This window comes from Sceloporus undulatus, chromosome 3, assembly GCF_019175285.1.
Source record: "Sceloporus undulatus isolate JIND9_A2432 ecotype Alabama chromosome 3, SceUnd_v1.1, whole genome shotgun sequence".
Lineage (NCBI taxonomy): Eukaryota > Metazoa > Chordata > Lepidosauria > Squamata > Phrynosomatidae > Sceloporus > Sceloporus undulatus.
In genome coordinates, this window is record NC_056524.1 from 72,409,205 (window position 1) to 72,428,434 (window position 19,230).

Below are 19,230 nucleotides of genomic sequence, written 5' to 3' on the forward strand. Positions count from 1 at the left end.
TCCTACTGTACTATGTTCCAGCTTCTGTGGAAACACAAGGTCAAGAAAGAAACAAGTTTAAAAATGAAAGCTAAGATTCTCATGATTCTGAGAAGATTGATAACTTTCCCCATTTAACAGTACATTCTGTTTCATAATTTGTCACAGTCCGTACAGCACATTGTTTTCTCTCACTGGGTAATGAAAGAAGTACAATATTTGTTTGACTACTCTGTTCTTTGTCCATTGTCTCTTCAATTTGTCTCATTACTTATCAAAGTATACAAAGTGAGAAGTGCAACAAAATGGTGCAATGCAAAACATTATTTTCCAGGTTTCCAAACAGTGAGGTATATGCCATTCCACCCTATCCAGCATTTCCTTTTCCCTCCTAACAGTCAGCATTCTCTAGTCACTCAGTATGTTCAGTCCTCAAAGAGTCTTTTGGATAGAGTGCTCATCTTTGTATTTTTCTCTGTATTTTGGCAGAACTTAGAGGTTCTTCACTGCTAACTTTCTTGTGCATGAATGATGCCATTTCAGTTACATCACAAACAGCAGTAATCAGAATTTACAAGGTTGTCAATTTACACTTTACAAGGTTTTTTCTTCCTGTTGAATGGGTACCATGACACTCATTTATCTGCCCAAACACTCAAAATAGCTAAACTTGGTTACTTCATGGTTCCAGAGAATTACTTTTACAATGAACTCTCAAGACTGTATTTTCCTGAAATGGTGTGATTTCAGTGCCAAGTCCCTACAAGTCCTCTAAACATACTTGCTTTAAATGGGTTTTAGAGGCACTCATTTGATACCAAAATTTGGTGGCAGCACAGTGGAGAAATTTGGGTGGGTGTGGGTGTGGGTAAAACTGGTCCCCAGACCCACCCAATTCACCCGCCCCTGTGGTATAGTTTTTAGTTTATTGCCATTTTCTGACTTAAAAGCTAGTTGTTTATTTTCTATCCCGCCTTTCCCTTGGAATTGGGCCTGAAGGCAGCTCCACAGGAAGATTAAAAAAACAAACAGGTACAATAAAGTTGTAGTATCAAAACATAAATAAAATATCACATAACATATTTACACAATTTAACAAGCACAAATGCTAATTATGATCAAAGCACATTAGATGAAGAGTGTACCACTGGTAAAGGGCAACACCAGTGCACATTAGCAACAGCCTTAATAAGTAGGCTGTTGTCAAAAACCCATCCAAGAAATGTGCTTCTCTGCCCATGAATGAATCAAGGTTCAGAGTGTGTATATCCATCTTCCCTTGGAATGAAGTTCCATAGTCTGAGGAATGCCACTAAGAAGGACCCAGTGCCCCATGGCTCTAAAGAGGAGCTAATATCTTGTAAGTGGTTTAAAGAATATATAACTAACATGTGTATCTTTGTGTCTCATCATATAGCATGGTGTTTGCTTACCTGCTTTCATTAGCTGCAACCATTTGCCTACATGTATTTTCAGTTCCCATCTTCTGCTTTTCATGTCACTTAACTGAATTTGGATAATATTGGCCACCACTGCTTGTTAAGCCACACAGCTACCCTGTGGAGATCCTGCTTTTAGCCACCATGCACAGGAGTCTCCCTATTTTAATCAATGAAAAGCGGAAGAAAAGGTGAGATGGGGGGGGGGGAGCTAAACGGAAATACCAAGATTTGTCAGAAGCTAATAAGAGGCCCTTGAACAAGATCCCACTGGCTGCAGAGAAGATCATCATGGATTACCCACTGGAACTTTTCCATTTTATTATCCAACATGAATAATACAATCAGAGAAAAGGAAGAGCCACAGAATATAACCAATCAGAAGCACCCAATCCTGTAGCACAGGGTTAGGATTAACCCTGTTTAACCTGGAGAAGAGAAGGTTATGAGGTGATATGATAGCCCTGTTTAAATACTTGAAGGGATATCATATTGAGGAGGGAGCTAACTTGTTTTCTGCAGCTCCAGAGACTAGGACCCGGAGCAATGGATGCAAGCCACAGGAAAAGAGATTCCAAGTATTTCTAAGACACTAAGGTTTATCAGCATGTCAATAAATGAATCTTTATCCCAAACCAACTAGATTTTCCACATCAAAACTTACAGAAGTTAATTTTTGGACTACAACTCCCAGAATCCCCCAGTCAGCATGACCTTGGAAGGACAAATTATTGGTAAGCCAAATCTCCACAATAATAATGTTTTTGGTGTACTTAGGTTTCCTGAAATAAACATGGGCTTGCTAAGCAGGGTGTTTCCTAAAGCATGCGCTACACACTGACACCAGAAGGGAAGATACCTTCCACTGCAGATGCAACTGCTGCTATTGGGTTCTCCATTACTTCATGGTGTGCCAAGATTATGCAACACTCACTTGTACCAAAGCAGAGAGATCAGACTCAGTCAACATACTAAGATATGGAAGTTGTAGTCATCATATTTGGTTATGATATATATAGCATCAAGGCTGTAAAACCTGAACTCCACTTGTACCATGAATCTTGCTAAGTAAAAACTGGGGTATCTATTTCACTGGGGTATCTTGATCACAGACTGAACATAAATCAAATGTGTGAGATGGCAACAAAAAAAGAAAGGGAAGAGAAAAAGGCTAGTGTGAATTTAAACTACACGTACAGAATCACAGTTTCCAACTTTGGAGCCCTAATAGTTCACCTTATTTTGCAGTTGTTTTGTACTTTGGGCACCTCACTTTAAGAAGGATGCTGACCAACTGGGATGGGTTCAGAGGAGGGCAATGAAAATGGTCACTCATATGGAAAACAAGCCCTATAAGGAAATGTTGAATGAAATGGGTAGCTTAGGGGGGAGAAGAGAAGATTGAAGGGCAATAATAGCACTCTTCAAGTATCTGCAGGGCTCTCACAGAAAAGTAGACAAAGACTTGTCATCTGCTGCCTCAGAGGACAAGATCAGATCAAATGAGCTTAAATCAGAAAATAGTAGATTTTGCCTGAACATCTGGAGAATTTGCTTGACATTAAGAGTAAAGTGACAATGGAACCAATGGTGAACTCTAACTTACCAGGAACCTTCAAGTAGATTTATTGTGCCAAGCAGGAGTTTAGATTAGAACTGTGGTTTTCAACCTTTTGATTCTTCAGAGATTTTGCAATCTAACTCCCAGAATCCTCTGGCTATATGTCACAAGGGTTAGAGCTTTTTTCAGCTGAGTTCCATAACATCTAGAGGACCAAAGGTTGAGAACCACTGGCCTAGATGGCCTTCAAGGAGCCCCCAACTATTTTGCTTCAGCCAGTCATTCAAGACACATGGAGAGAATCCGAGAGGATTGTCACTTTATTAAGCACTTCAGCTGCTCATTCCATGCATAAATAAAAAACACAAGCTAATAGCATTGAGCAGCTGAGAAGTCTAATAAAGAACAGCCTCTGTTGTGGTTGACATTGGGAGCAGATGAGTTGTGTTCTGTGAATTCATGAAGGAGTGAACCTGTGGACAAGGAGTGAATCAGTGGACAATTTTACAGGCCCTTAGCACTCTTAAAAAATAGATGACATGCAACCTTCAACAGGTTTGTTCCTTCATGTAGAAAAGTAGAACAACACATGAGAGAAATGTTATACCCTGGGGTCTTCTTCCTCTGCCACATTTTGGGTGTTCAGCAATTTTACAATGTGCTTACAAACACATGATTTCCAACCTGGAAAAGGAGAGCCTGAAGTGAAACAACTGGTTCTTTGAACTTTGGGGAAGGTCTTTTTTATTTTAATTTATAAGAACTCTTATCATACTTACCACTCCTTGAAAATGGAATTCTTTCAAAGGCTCTGTCTCTGCTGTATTTATTGAACCCACTGTGTCATGAATTTAGTGCGTCATGGAAATAATCACCCGTGCTGAGGTTTTCCATTTCCAGAGGGTTAGTTTGAAACAAAGCTGTCCTATTGTTGACTCTCAGGTGTAACTTTATCTAGTTATTTGATAAAAGAAAGTCTTAGATACTGAAGACAATGCCAGGCTCTGTTGTTTACAAAAGGGTGTAGCCTGAAGAGATGATTTCACATAAGCTTCTCCAAGGAAGGTTGTTGCTGAATTGTAAGACTAGCCAGCCCAGCTAGTCTTGAGGAATGCTGCGAGCTGCAATCCAACATCTGGAGGACTGCATCCTTATTCTACAGGAAAGAGCACCAGGTGGTGCAAGAATAATAGGCATTCTTTTAATCTGCCAAAATTAAATACGTCCACTTTCTATCTTCACAGTCTCTACATGCGACACCCTGAGGATTAATTAGCATAGTTCTCTTCTAAACCAAACCTTTTCTTAACCAAGGACTTCCTTTAAATAATTTTGGTTGCTGCATTCTCTCCAAGACTTCACTCAAAATTTAAAAGCATTGTCATCATCATGATCTCTGAACACTGAACCATTAACAATTATACTATCCATTAAATCTTCCCTCAAAGGAACCGGAGGGGACAGGAAGACTTTTCTCCTGCTTCCTCCTGCTAGTTTGTGGCTGGAGTGGACTGAATGGCAACACATAAGCCCAGCCAGCCAGCCAGCCAGCCTTTGCCTTGGCTTCTGTCATGTGGCCACTTCACTGAAGTCTTCAAGCATTTGCGGACCCCTATGGGAACACCACAGCCCCTGGGGGTCAACAGACCACAGGTTATGAACCACTATTCTACACACCAGGGCTGGTCCTACCATTGGGGAGAACACATCAGAACAACATTCATAACTTCTGGAAACTCACAGAAGAGCATCAGACTGCTACTTATGGTATCTAGTTTGCTATTTACTGCTAGTGGTGAGGAAAGGCAACATGACTTTTTACCTCTTCCAACCATCACCTCAGACAAAGTAGAGTAGGCCCTTGTTATACATTGGGGTTTGGTTCCAAGATCCTCCATGTATAAAAAAATCTGTGTATGTTCAAGTCTCATTAAATATAATGACATAGCAAAAGGTGTTCCTTATAAAAAGTGGAAAATCAAGGTTTGATATTTAAAATTTATACTTTTTTTGAACATTTTCAAACTGTGAATGTTTGAATCCGTGTATAAAAAACCTTTGTGTAAGAAGGGCCGACTGTACCAGTGACTCAGAATTGTAGAACTGGAAGGAATCCAAAAGCAATCTAGTCCAACCCCTGCCAGTGCACGAAACTCAGAGCTCGATCATTCTTGGCTCTCCAATCTTTGTTTAAAAATCCAAGACAACACACCCCCTTCTGAGGGAGTCCACTCTCCATAGATTAACCATTCCTACCATTAGAAAGTTCTTCCTAATGTTTACTAAGAACACAGTACTTTTGTAGAAGATGAGATCCTAATCTGGTGGGAAGCTGGGGTTGATCTGTCTAGAAAGCAAGGCAAGTTACAACTGGTGGGCCACAGCAATGTGAAAACTGCCCAGAGCCACCTCCCGACATAATGAGATGTAGAGTTCAATTATATGGTGCCAGAAGGGTGGGAATACAATTACACTTTCACCGTCAACTTTCCATGTTCTCACCCTCTACATCTGAAGAAAGAAAAGGCAACCAATCTGATGCCCAAAATCAAGCACTGTAAGTGCTGCTGTCATTTTACATTAACAAGGCTCTCCAAAGATACTACATATTTCAAAGCAAACAGCAACATTGACCAAACACCTCAGGTGGAGAAGGAGGACTTTTGGAAAAGTTCAACCTTGCTCTAATACTCATTTTCAGTGTAAACAGGCTGTTGGTCTCTTTTTGGGCACAATTCCAAATGCTGATTATGACCTGAGTGGAGAGCCTCAGTAGGACCCCTTTTCTCAGTTCTACCACCTTCACAAACATGACTGGTAGGGACACAACACTGCGTGTTCTTCGTGGTTGTCCCAGGCTCTGGGACTCCCTTCCCCGGAAGGCCAGAATGGCTCTTTCCTTGCTGCTCTTCTGTTGGCAGTCAAACACTGCTTTATTCTAACAGACATTCCGAATGGAAAGGGCTTTCGAGAGGAGCACTATTGCTTTAAATGTACTGCTTTAAACTGCCTTCTATTATTTTTGTTGCACTATTAAAAATGCTTCAATATTGTTAACAGTCTAATTCTACTTTAATATTTATCTTTTGCATGCCTTCAGCTCATTTGTACTCATTTTAGTTTGTAAGTCAAGCTTAACCCCAGTTTTGAGGAAAGATGTGTGACATAACCAAAATGATGATGGAGTAGTATCTCCTAGTGTCACTATCAATGGGATGGAAGCTCTTTTCAAAGCTCTACTACAGAAAAGCAAGGATAACAATATGGCCTTCATTCAGCAAGCACAGTCAAATAAAAGGTAAATTATGTAGATTGTCTACCGAGATATATTTGACTAACTTTTGCTTCTTGCTGTTAGAATTCAACATTGGGCTCTAATTCAAGATGGGCTCTAAACGTTTTGCTTGCTTTTGTTCTGGAGAAGCCTGTCTGATCTGCCACTGTCTGTCTAGAAAAAAGGTAAAGGTATTTCCTTGATATGAATATCTAGCCGTTACCAATTGTAGGGGTGGTGCTCATCTCAGTTTCTAAGCCAAAGAGCCAGTGTTGTCTGAGGACTGCTCTGGTGGTCATGTGGCCAGCATGACTCCACCGAATGCTGTTACCTTCCCACTGAGAAGTGGTACCTATGTATCTACTTGCATTTGCATGATTTCGAACTGCTAGGTTGGCAGAAGCTGGGACTAGTGACAGGAGCTCACCTCCTCATGCTGCACTCGGGCCTCAAACTGCCAACCTTTCGATCTTCCAATCATCAGAACTGGCATCTTAACCACTAACCCACTGCATCCCTTCTGTGTGGAGAAATACAGTCTAAATTAATAGAGACACTTCCACCCATGAGGCCTAAGAAATGTGGCTTTATTTCCCAATACATTTGGGCTCCACTTCTCCATTCAGTGTCTGTGCCTGGAAACTCCCTAATTTTTGACACGCTCAACAGATGTAATATTTACCCTTGCTCACATGACTCTGCAGCAAAGTATTTGGTGCTATGAGAGGACTGAAAACAGAAGGTCTAGGGCCACCTACCTGATGTCCCCAAGTTGTTTTTGATTATATCTGTTTTGGCAAAGGGTTGCATGAGTTGTAATTCAAAACATCTAGAGAACAACAGGCTGGGGAAGCCTGGCTTGAATGTAAGGTGGGTTACATGCTGCCATTAAAGTACACGCAGAGCATGTACTAGGGTTATGGAGGTGCGGTGCTTTCGCACCTCCCTAACCCTAATACGTGCTCTGCACGTAAAAAATGACAGCTGCCGTTCCAGACGGCTGCCGCCATTTTTACGTAGTGGACGCTGTGCTTTTGCACATGTTGCGGCGGCTATGACGTTGCGAGTGTGCCAGCGGCGCTTCGCGGCATCATAGCCACACCGCGAGAAGGAGCTCCATTTTGGAGCTCCTTTTTTGCTCCGAGTGGGAGTCGCGCGGTTTCGCTGCTGCAACTCCCTCGCGGAGCAAACAGCAGCGCCGGGAGACCGCCGCAAAGCAGCAGTTTGTAACCCACCTAAGAGAAGAAAATGAAAACAGAGTAACAGACTAAACTGACTGCATGAAGGCCTGAGACACATGTCTCCTTACCCCTTTCATATTATAAGGAAATCATTATTAATCTCTCCTCCTGCATAAACTCTACTGTGCCCTCAGAAAAAAAACTGAGGTAATTTATCAGCACCTTGGACAGAGGTTTCTGCAAGGTCATGTCAAAAACTGCTCAGACAATTTTCCATGCTAGAGATTTACTGGGTTCTCAAACACATCCAAGATTTTTTTTGGTCATGCTTTTAAAAATCTACCATTAATTACTCCCCACCCATTTCTAGGAAAAATATTAAAACTATAATATCTTAATAGACATGTGGGTCATAGCTTTTATGTATTTGCATAATTTACCTTTTCATCACTCTTAACTGATGCCTTGATGTTTCTACATTCTCTTCCAAGAATGTGCTCCTCCAGGAAACAGGAATAAATCTCCAAGACACTTGCAGTGCTGCAAAGCACTTAATGCTAGTATTTTACAAATATAAGGACAGGATGTGGCATGTTTACAAAACTTCAGTATGAGAAACCAAATTATTTAGCAATGTACTGAGATCTGAAACACTTTCAAAGACCAAGAGGTGTTGGGAAGAAAAGGATCTTAATAGTTAGTTTTTAATTTTGGAAAAAATCAGGATATAAATAGAGATGGGAAGCATGTGACCTTCCAAAGACTGCTGGACTGCAGCTCTCATTATTCATCACAATTGGCTACATTGACTAGAAATTCTGGGATTATGAGCCCATCACCTAGAAGGCTGCATGATTCCCACCCCTGTACACCTAAAGTAAGGTGATGGTTTATATCAAACAAGCCCAGGATTATGCTAAGTTCACATAGAAAGAGATTTCAAAGCAATATGTGGTCCTTATAAGGTTTATCGAAGACTTTCCCTATAAGTGAAGAATACAACCCATTGTAAATCCTTCCATTCCTCAATCTGCATTTCAAGGTATAGTCATATGGGTATCATTGGAGCAATTCCATTTCATAGCCTGATCCTCAGAGGTAATGCAAATACACGTAAGAAAGAATGTGGAGTAGTCAACACCTCTTTGACTTCTGGGCTATTACCATATGCCCACCACCAACGTGGTCCCAGACAAAATGACTTTCAAAGCATTCTGGGTGGCTGTAGACTCTGATGGTGACCACATTTCAAAATGTGAAGAGAAATTCCCCATAAATGTAACTGCATATTTGACAAACTAGGGCTCTCTCTTTTCCTCTTTAGGAAAATTCAATGTATGTGTGTGCATGTACATACAAGTCTTCCATCCAGAAAGCTCTCCCATTAAGTGGAATCCTTGAGTGAGAAAATGATATATATACATGTCCATGTCCTTTCTTCACTGAAGTGAATTAGGCCACCCATCAGCCTAAGGACTTTCAGTTATCTGTAGGTGGGGAAAGTTATAACATCAATAATCAGGAGCCCTGGTGGCACAGTGGTTAAATGCCTGTATTGCAGCCACTCACTCACAAACTACAAGGTTGCAAGTTCAATATCAGCCAGGGGCTCAGGCTTGCATCCTTCTGAGTACCCAGATTGCTGAGAGCAATTAGCTTACACATTGTAAACCACTTAGGGAGTGCTTAAGTGCACTGATAAGCAGTATAGAAATGTATTTGCTATTGATGCTATTGCTATCAATACGGCCCTCTCTGGAACAGGTATCAAAGATGGAAGCTAAATTAATTTAGAGTTTTTATATCCCACTTTTCAAGAATACCAATCTTTGGGCATACCAATATTGTCCTAAAACAAAACCATGCATATTTAACACAAAGTTGGCCAAACTGTGAACAGCCAGATCAGTAAGCATGGCCAAAACACTTTCAAAGATGCAGGATGGGGAAATAAATGCATCAGTTATGAACAATCTGACCATTTCGTGAATATCGGAAGACAGGAAACTGATCTCACTCAGTGGTGATATTTCAGTGAACAAGAACAAGCTGTCAATGTTTCATCAAAAAAATCTTGTCAGAAGATTTTAATTATCCAAAAGAAACAGCGTGCAAAACTATTTTTACAGCCTCCAGCCAGAACCTTATGTATAATTACATCTGTTATCTTGAGAACTTTAAAGACTGTTATTATATAACTTTACCTTTCACATTTTACTACTCACTGGCAGAGTGACAACAACTTAACAGTCTTGTCAGAAAGTGAGTTATCGCAAAATCAAATCATGGCATGTACAACTTCTCTTTTCTTTTCAGGGGTGGTGGAATTCATGCCTAAGCTTTCAGAAATGTATTTTAACTGAGATCTCTTCCATCACTGCATTCGTTTGTGCAATTAAGTACTCACATACATATTTGGTAAATTTTCAAGACAGTAGTCTCTTAAAACAGTTATAATAACCACATAAAACATGTTCTAGCAACCTTATGCAATTATTTCACGCAGTCCCTATTATCACTTACATTCATGCTGGGATTTGTTTTTTCAGCTTTCTGGAATCAAAAGTTTTGAGAAACTCATATATCACATGGCATTATCTTCTCACCCTCCACCTTTAGCCATCTCTCTTATTCTCACAGTCCTAGGACAGACAGAATAGTCTGGTGCAGACTCTCCAAACATTGACCATTGTTGCCCCGAGGACCTCCAAATGTCTAGAGAGAGCACCTCTATAAGCATATGGAGGTCCTCCAGTGCAGCTCTGTGGTTAATGTCCAGCAGAAATATAGCGTTTGCCATTATCCACAGTTCTTGCTATCTGCAGTAACATCTCATCTACAGATATGAGGGTTAGACTGTACTTGGTTTCCATGCTGACTGAAATTAAGAACGCACTGACCTCAACTCATGATAATCCTGTGGATGAGACATCTCATAGATCTCCCTGCGCTTAACCTCTTTGCTTAGGGGCTGCAGGCTGAGGCTCATGTCCTTCCTGATTGAGTCTATCCACCTAGCATGTGGTCTTCTCTTTCTGCTGCCTTTCACAGATCCTAGCATGACTGTCTTTTCTAATTCATTTTTCCACATGATGTGGCCAAAGTACAACAGCCCTAAGTTTAGTCATCTTGGCTTCCAGAGGGTTTTCAGGCTTGATCTGTTCTGTAACACATTTGTTTGTCTTTTTGGCTATCCATCGTATTCTCAGTATTCTCTACCACCACATCTCAAATGAGTTGATTTTCTTCCTATCAGCTTTTTTTCCCCTTTTCTTTTTTAACTGTCCAGTTATCACATTCTTACATGATGATGAGGAATACAATGGCTTAGACGATCCTCACTTTAGTGTTCAGAGTTATGTCTTCACATTTTATGAACTTGTCCAAGTCTTTCACAAATACAGCCAAACTATTCATTCCATTTGTTTGCATTAAGTTAATAGTAACAATGATTTCTGACATGGTATTCTTAATTATAAGAGCCATCTTAATGTAGTGGCTGGAGAGTTGGACTAGGACTCTGGAAGAATAGGGTTTAAACCCTCTCTTAGGCTAAGAGAGTGTGACTTGCTCAAGTTCACACCAAGTCACACGCTTTTAGTCTCAGAGGAAGGCAATAGCAAACAACTAAATAAATCTTGGCAAGAAAGTCACTATGGCCTGTTACAGACTGCCAAAATACAGCTACTTTGGGTCTCTTTGGAGGTATGCTATTTAAACGATGCATGGGTCCTAAGAGTTCGGAGGTCGCGCCAAAGCCACACTCCATTCCTAAGCACCGGAGTGCAGCTTTTGGTGCAGCTTCCGGATTCTTAGGATGCATGCATCATTTAAATAGCATACCTCCAAAGAGACCCGAAGCAGCTTTATTTTGGCAGTCTGTAACAGGCCTATGAGTCAGAATTGACTTGAAGGAACACAACATTAACACCACCTAATTACATTTGTACCCATTTTGTCAAGTCATTATATCAGCAATGGAAATTATAAGCCCTTTACATTTGCACTTTCAGTACAGGGAAAGGGAGCAAGGTTATGCCAGCTGGTCCTGTCCCCAGCCTCCCCACATTCAGGTTCTGTATGCATAGTATGCAGAGCCTGATAAAAGGTTATGTTTTTGGATTACAACTTCCAGCAAGTTGTGATCCAAAGCAGTAATTGTGGCCTGAGAAGTAATTTTCCTATGGTGTGATAGAATGTATATTTTATTTGAAAATGACTCTCCTCCCATATATAATGATGTAATTGTTACATTTTAGACTACTGTAAGGCTTGAATTGCTTCACCAGGTCTAAAGCATGGATATTAACATAGTTTTTCCCACATTTTGTTCCATATTTGTATACACACATGGCACAAAGGACACAATTTATTTTCATATGTATAAGCAACTTTAAAGATTGCTTTTTAGCTGGTTCCTATGCATTTACGCTGATAATACATTTTAACTCATAAAGACACATTCTGAATTATAGTCTGACAACAGAACTCTTTCAAGTTCCAATATTACTGAATGAATGCAGGACATCAGGAACCCTGATTGTGTGAGTTGAGACCCTACATACGTACAGTTTATGTACATATAGCACATCTCCAATTTCAGCTAATGGACACAGATTAAGGGCATGGCCAATACTGGCTTAGAAGATAGGGCCAAGATCTCTCAGTGAAGACCTATGTGAGTGAAATACAGCTATAGCTTCAGCCTGCAGCACATCTTTGAAGATTCAGTTTGGGGAAGGTGTGTCAAGGAATACTCATTTTGCCATGCCTTAGGACACACTCTCCCTTAAAGTACATTGTCAAAGTTGTGGAAGGAACCACATACAATTTTCTATAATGACCAGTGTGAACAGAATGTAAACATATAAAGACTTATGATAAAATATTCTGGTTTAGGAAAACTTGCCCCACCAACTGATGAATCTACTAGTTCTACAGTAATGCAATATTTTAAGAATAGCTTCTCTTCCACACAAATATTTTCTTACAAATCACACACAAGTGCACAACAACATAATGGAAATTTATTCGTGGGTAAACACACATAGGATTGCTGTGTAAATCAGCCAATTCAGAATGCGTAGCCACGGTGACCTCTGTTTGCTTATCTTCTTCCTTTTTCTTTGCTAATGGATCATAAATATGCTTGCATTCTCACTCTATACATCCCCCAAAAGATCAGATTATGATTTGTGATATCAAATATTGCTGTTTCACCAGGAAAGGGGGAACAGCAGCAACAAAAGGTAATCAGGTTTGTCCGGTCCCAGTCCATCGTTTTACTGATGTAATGAGAGCTTGGAGGGAAGAGAACTGCTGTATGATAGCATTCCTTTAAGAAAAAGGAAACCACAGGAATTTCTGGAATTTTGCCAGACTGGAACTATATCCAGCATCTTTTGACCTCTGATCTGAAGCCATTTGGAAAAACCTCTCCAGCCACTCTATCTGCAAGCCATCTGTAATTGGAGTCTTGACAAGTTACCCAAGACAGATCCTCTTTCTAATGTCCATGTAGGACAGTGGTTCCCAACCTTTCTAATGCCGCGACCCTTTAATACAGTTCCTCATGTTGTGGAGACCCCCAACCATACATTTTCATTGCTACATGCAAATACTGTTTTCCAATGATCTTAGGCGACCCCTGTGAAAGGGTCGTTCGACCCCCAAAGGGGTCCCAACCCACAGGTTGGGAACCACTGATGTAGGAGAAATGTTTCAGCAAGATGTTGATGAAATTATGCTGTTTCCACAAGCCATGCTTGTGAATTTACCATAGTGATCTCTTAATTCACTATTCTCACTTCCTGCAATTGTAACCTACAGTGGCTAGAACATAAGAACACAGAAAAAGCTATCTTTTAGGGCTACAACTCCCAGAATACTCCACCCATATAAACTGCCTGAATATTAACAACTGAAAAATGAAAGGTGGAAAGACATTTTCAGATCAAATGCACAGTCGGGACCACTGTTCCCAATGGCTATGTTGGCTAGTAGACTCTGAGAGTTAACAGGTCTAAAGAAATTTTCTCTGCTGTGCTTGAATGCATGGTTGATTTTCAAATGACTTGTTTAAATGCCCATTTCCCACCTTTTGTTAATATTATTAATATAAATGATACATTACAGACTAACAGCCTTTTAATTTATAAGGCCTGAATTGGTTTTTGCTTAAGTAAATCCACAACATGAATGTTAACCTTGCATTTAAAATGCTCTTTCCTACATTTATTAATGTAATATCCACATATTGCACAGTGTTTTAGTAGCTTAGGTGCACTTTTTAGCTTAAGGTGTTTAAACAGCCTTAAAGGAAGAAAGGTTGCTGATTCGTATGCATTTTGACTCACACAGTCCCAGTGAATTAGCATTCAGCTTCAGCCTTACAAACACCTATCAGGTAGTAAAACCCAAATGAATACTGTGGAAATTACTTCTGAGTAAACTTTTGGTGTAGTGGTTTGAGTGTTGGACTACAACTCTGGAGACCAGGGTTCGAATTCCTGCTCGGCCATAAAAACCCACTGAGTGGCCTTGGGCAAGTCACATTTTCTCAGCCTCAGAGGAAGGCAAATCCAAATGCCCTCTGAACAAACCTTGCCAAAAAAAAAAAACCCATGATAGGTTCATATGAACCTGACTTGAAGGTAAACAACAAAAACATGTAGTGCAGTGGTTCTTAACCATTTCCATCTTATGTCCCATCTATCACTCCCTCAAAGTAACCAAGAGCCACCATGACAAAAATAAGAAGCCTGCTTTCCTGAAGAAGAGGCTAAAGTAAAATATTTCAGGTGTGTCCACCTGAACTACTTCTGTGTCCCACGACTGGTAGATGGACCACTGATGTATAGGCCAACCCTATCTGTGTAACTTAAAAATCTGTTTCCAAATTGCAGAAGAAAAGTCCTGCTGGATCAAACCAAAGGCCCCTTGAGTCAAACATCCTCTCTAATCCAAATAGTTGCCCATGGCTTCATCTGCACTTCAGATATAATGCAGAGAATCATAGAATCATAGAGTTGGAAGAGACCACAAGGGCCATCCAGTCCAACCCCCTGACATGCAGGAACTCTCAATCAAAGCATACCTGACAGATGGCCATCCAGCCTCTGTTTAAAGACCTCCAAAGAAGGAGACTCCACTGCACTCTGAGGGAGTGTGTTCCACTGTTGAACAGCCCTTACTGTCAAGACGTTCCTCCTAATGTTGAGGTGGAATCTCTTTTCCTGTAGCTTGCATCCATTGTTCTGGGTATTGTTCTCTGGAGCAGCAGAAAACAAGCTTGTCCCCTCTTCAATATGACATCCTTTCAAATCTTTAAACAGGGCTATCATATCACCTCTTAACCTTTTCTTCTCCAGGCTAAACATCCCCAGCTCCCTGAGTCATTCTCATAGGACATGGTTTCCAGACCTTTCACCATTTTAGTCACCCTCCTTTGGACACGCTCCAGTTTCTCAGTGTCCTTTTTGAATTGTGGTGCCCAGAACTGGACACAGTATTCCAGGTGAGGCCTGACCAAAGCAGAATACAGTGGCATTATTACTTCTCTTGATCTGGACACTATACTTTTACTGATGCAGCCTAAAATTGCATTGGCCTTTTTAGCTACTGCACCACACTGTTGACTCATGTTCAACTTGTGGTCTACTTGGACTCCTAGATCCCTTTCACATGTAGTCTCATTCAGCCAGGTGTCACCCATCCTATATCTGTGCATTTTATTTTTCCGCCCTCAGTGCAGTATCTTATATTTCTCCCTGTTGAAGTTCATTTTGTTAGCTTTGGCCCAGCTTTCTAGTCTATTCAGGTCATCTTGAATTTTGATCCTGTCCTCTGGGGTATTTGCTACTCCTCCTAATTTGGTGTCATCTGCAAATTTGATAAGTATGCCCCCAATTCTGTCATCCAAGTCATTGATAAAGATGTTGAACAGCACTGGGCCCAGGTAAGTTTGACACAGTCTTAACTGCCATGGAATCCTGGGATTTGTAGTTTGTTGTGGCACCGGAGATCTAAGACAGAGAAGGATTAACATGCTCAATCAAGTGCAATTCCCAATATCCACAGCATTGAGCCATGGTAGTTACAGTGGTGTCAAACTGTTTTATTTCTGCAGTGTGGATGCAAGCCAGAGAAACCCACAAACAGGGCAATGGAGCAAAGGTGCTTCACAATCAAATCCCACCCAATGTTTTTGTTTTGAGGTTGTCCATGATAAGTCAGAAAATGACTTGAAGGCACACAACAACAACAGATATAGTTTCAACTAGTAAGAGAACTGGGTATAAAGGAAAAGATTCCTGATAAACAAACGTTAGCCTTCCTGGCATCCTCTATTCCAGCGGTCCCTAAACTGTGCCCTTTAATAAGAGATTTCTTTGGACTTCATCTCCCAGAAGCCTTAGCCATGTTGGCCAATAGCCTGGGATTCTGGGAGGTGAAGTCCAAAATCCAGTTTGGGGACCACTGTACCCTGTTTTGATGAGATGCCAAGCGAGCTTGCAAACAATGGAGATAGATGGTGCAAGAAAATAAACACCCAGAAACAAACACACACAAAGCCAGGTTGTGATTTCACAAAGGGACTAAAGGGAAAGAGAACAAAATGTACATGTTTGCACTTCACACACAAATGATGCAATCAGGAGACCAGCCAAAAGAAAAAAGACATAGACATCCTACAGTTGCAAGGAGGAAAAACAAAGGCTACATCCACACCGTGGAAATAAAGCGGTATCAAACCGGGTTATTTCTGCTTGTGGTGTGCTGCTGCCTTTCCCCAGCTTATCTTGGGGCTCCAACTCCTATCACCCTGGTCAAGAAGGATGATGGGTGCTTCAGTTCAAGACCACCACCAATTCCCCCATGTGACTCAATTACCAAAGGAATGGCCCCTTTTGCCTTCTTCCTCCCTGCTATCACTTACTTTGAAAAGAGAAAGGTGCGTGGATGAATGAATGAAGAGATACAGAGATGGATGGAGCCTGGCTGAAGGACGTCTGCTCTCCGCGAAGGCTGCACAGCGAATGAGAGAAGGCTCCTTGCTGGTCGAATCTTCAGGGAGAAGGGACGGGCGTGATTGGCTGCGACGTGGGCGTGGGGGGACACCCGGGAGCCAATCAGGAGTGAGAGTGAGGCGTGCCTCAGCCCGCGAAAATGGCTCCCCCCGTTCACCTGTAGAGGGCGCCCGCCCAGGCTCTGGAGACGGCTTAGAGAAGCGGTGCTTTGGGATGCAGGCGACACTTCCGGGCTCGCCTTCGACGCCTTGGGTGCCAGTAGCCACTCTGCTGAAATAACCCACTTTGAGACCAATGCTAGGGAATCCTGGGAAGTGAAGTGTTTGAGACATTGAGCTTTCTCTCTGTATCAAATGTTGGCAAGAAAACTCCCTGATGGGGTTATTGTCAGTCAGTTGAAGAGTAAAACTGCACAACATCATGGGATCAGCTGCACTCCTGCAACTCTGGACTGCATTCACACTGCAGAAATAATCGTTTGACCCCACTTTAACTGCCATAGCTCAATGCTATGGAATTCTGGGAGTTATAGTTTGACGAGGCAGGAAGCAACCTCCCCCCCTCCCCAAATAACAAAATCTGTGGATGCTCAAGTCCCATTAAATACAGCAGATTAATAACATGATATGTAGTTTTCGTAAAATGGCGTCCCTCATTTAAAATGGCAAAATGTTATTTTCAAGCTATGGATGGCTGAATCCGTGGGTAAAGGATCTGTAGGTATGGTGAGCTGTATAAGTCTTCACTGTGATTCTTTAAAGCTAACCAAGGCCTGTTACAGACAGGCCAAAATAAAGCTGCTTCAAGTCACTTTGGAGGTATAGTATTTCAATGATGCATGAGTCCTAAGAGTCTGGAAGCTGCACCAAAGCTGCACTCCAGTCCTTAGGACTGGAGCATGGCTTTGGTGTGGCTTTTGGACTCTTAGGATGCATGCATCATTAAAATACCATACCTCCAAAGTGACTCGAAGCAGCTTTATTTTGGCCTGTCTGTAACAGGCCCAACCCATCAGTGGCACTTGCATGAAGGAAAATGCCATGGCCTAGCAGTTAAGTGTTATGTCAGAATTTGGAAATTTAACAAATACAAACAAAAATCCACCAGTGATATCTTTATTGGCCAACCGAAATGCACAATATACTTGTTGCAAGCTTTCGAAGCTCCATGGGCTTCTTCATCAGGCCAGATGTTACAGGAGAAAACATGTTAGTCAGATGCCTGCATTTTGTTGTTTCAGTCCTTAGTAAAAGGTGTTATGCTGGGGAGGATATATTTTGCTGGCATCCTTCTAGCCATGCGGCAATAGGGAGATTTTCAAAGGCCAGGAAATTTAAAGTCCATTTGTTTCTCAACAGGGACCCCTCTTGTGCAATCCAATACAGTGCTCCCTCGGGTTACGAAATTAATTCGTTCCGCCGCGCCGTTCGTAACCCGATGCATTTCGCAAGCCGAAAAGGGCTTTCCGTTAGCGCTGGCAAGCCGCGCGTTTGAATTTCTCGCCGAAAAAAATTTCGTAACCCGAAAAAACCTTCGTATCCCGGAACAGTTTTTTCCAATCTAACTTTTTCGTATCCCGGAAATTTCGTAACGCGATCAATTCGTATCCCGGGGTACCACTGTATGTCTCCATTCCAGTGAGGTCACAGGCCTCTTTGTAGGCAGAGAACTATGGATTCCTCAAGAAGCCTCCATGCTTTTGCATCAGGAACATTTTGGTGCAATAAAATGAAACTAATTTCATTTTACTGGACATGATGATTCTGATAAGTTGTTTTTGCCAGATACTCACATGTACTTCAGAAATATTACTTTACTAGATTATATTAAAACCATTTGGCTGACTGGATCCCTGAATCTTTCATGATGAATTCAGAAAACCAAGACATTGAGGTCATATTTGAGAGATTCTGATCCTTTTTACCCCTATTGTAGAGAAAGATATAGGCAGCTGCCTTGTAACAAACTAAATTATTTCATATTGTCTACTACTCTTAGTGAAAATGGTTCAAAGTAGTTCTAGACTGGAGCCTTTGTTGGCCCCAGTTGCAAAGGCAATCGAATGAGTCAAAGCTTGCACTTTACTATTGAGCTACAGCCCTTTTGTCTTTCAGTTCGTTAACAGATCTAAATCTTCAAAGTGCTCTGAAATACATTAGGTTAATTTCAGTTAAAACTTCAAGATCACATAACTTTGCTCATACATTGCTGAATACACTTCAAATACCTACCCTTTAAAGACTATTTCCTACGCCATAATTAATATGTTAAGACATCTTTAAACTCAATTACTAGTAAAAAGTACTTCCAAGTTTTAGCCATTTGTTATTACTTTTCAGGTTTCCAGACTTACTGTTGAAATGGCCAGCAAATCTGGATTGTCTTTTTCTTTCCCATCAAGTAAGAGAAAGCAACAACTAGAAATGCAAGGCGTATGTGATATCAGTACCATGTTTTCTTGCCTAGAAGGGCAGTAGCCAGTGAAGTAAATTTGGGACAGGGAAACCAGAAATGGTCATGATGATGATGATAAGAGCCCATGTTGCACCATTGCCAGATGAGCCTTAGTTTTTATCCATCAGCAATTTTCCAGTCAATTTTCATATTTAAAATACCTTGCTAGCTTGTTATGATGGGACCTCTATAATTGGAGTATGGCATTTATGTCACAGAATCTTAGAGTTGGTCTCACAAAGTAAGAAAAATGGGCTTCTATGTGGAGAGTATCTTATAAATTTTGGTACAGCAGGGAGTAGCAACTACTCAG

General features: G+C 41.1%; 1 protein-coding gene across 3 annotated transcripts in view; it reads right to left on the reverse strand.

The window, feature by feature from the left end:
- LOC121925395 (cystathionine beta-synthase-like protein) overlaps positions 1-16,507 on the reverse strand; it is a 59,078-nt gene extending 42,571 nt beyond the window's left edge. For 2 of the 3 annotated variants that reach the window (XM_042457495.1, XM_042457497.1), the window contains exon 1: positions 16,373-16,507. The gene's annotated coding sequence lies outside the window, so the exon portion shown is untranslated. Of the gene's footprint in view, positions 1-6,867; positions 6,870-6,983; positions 6,992-16,372 lie in introns of those variants that run through there. The other variant, XM_042457496.1, reaches the window with a different exon arrangement.
- Between the last annotated feature and the right edge of the window lie 2,723 nt (positions 16,508-19,230).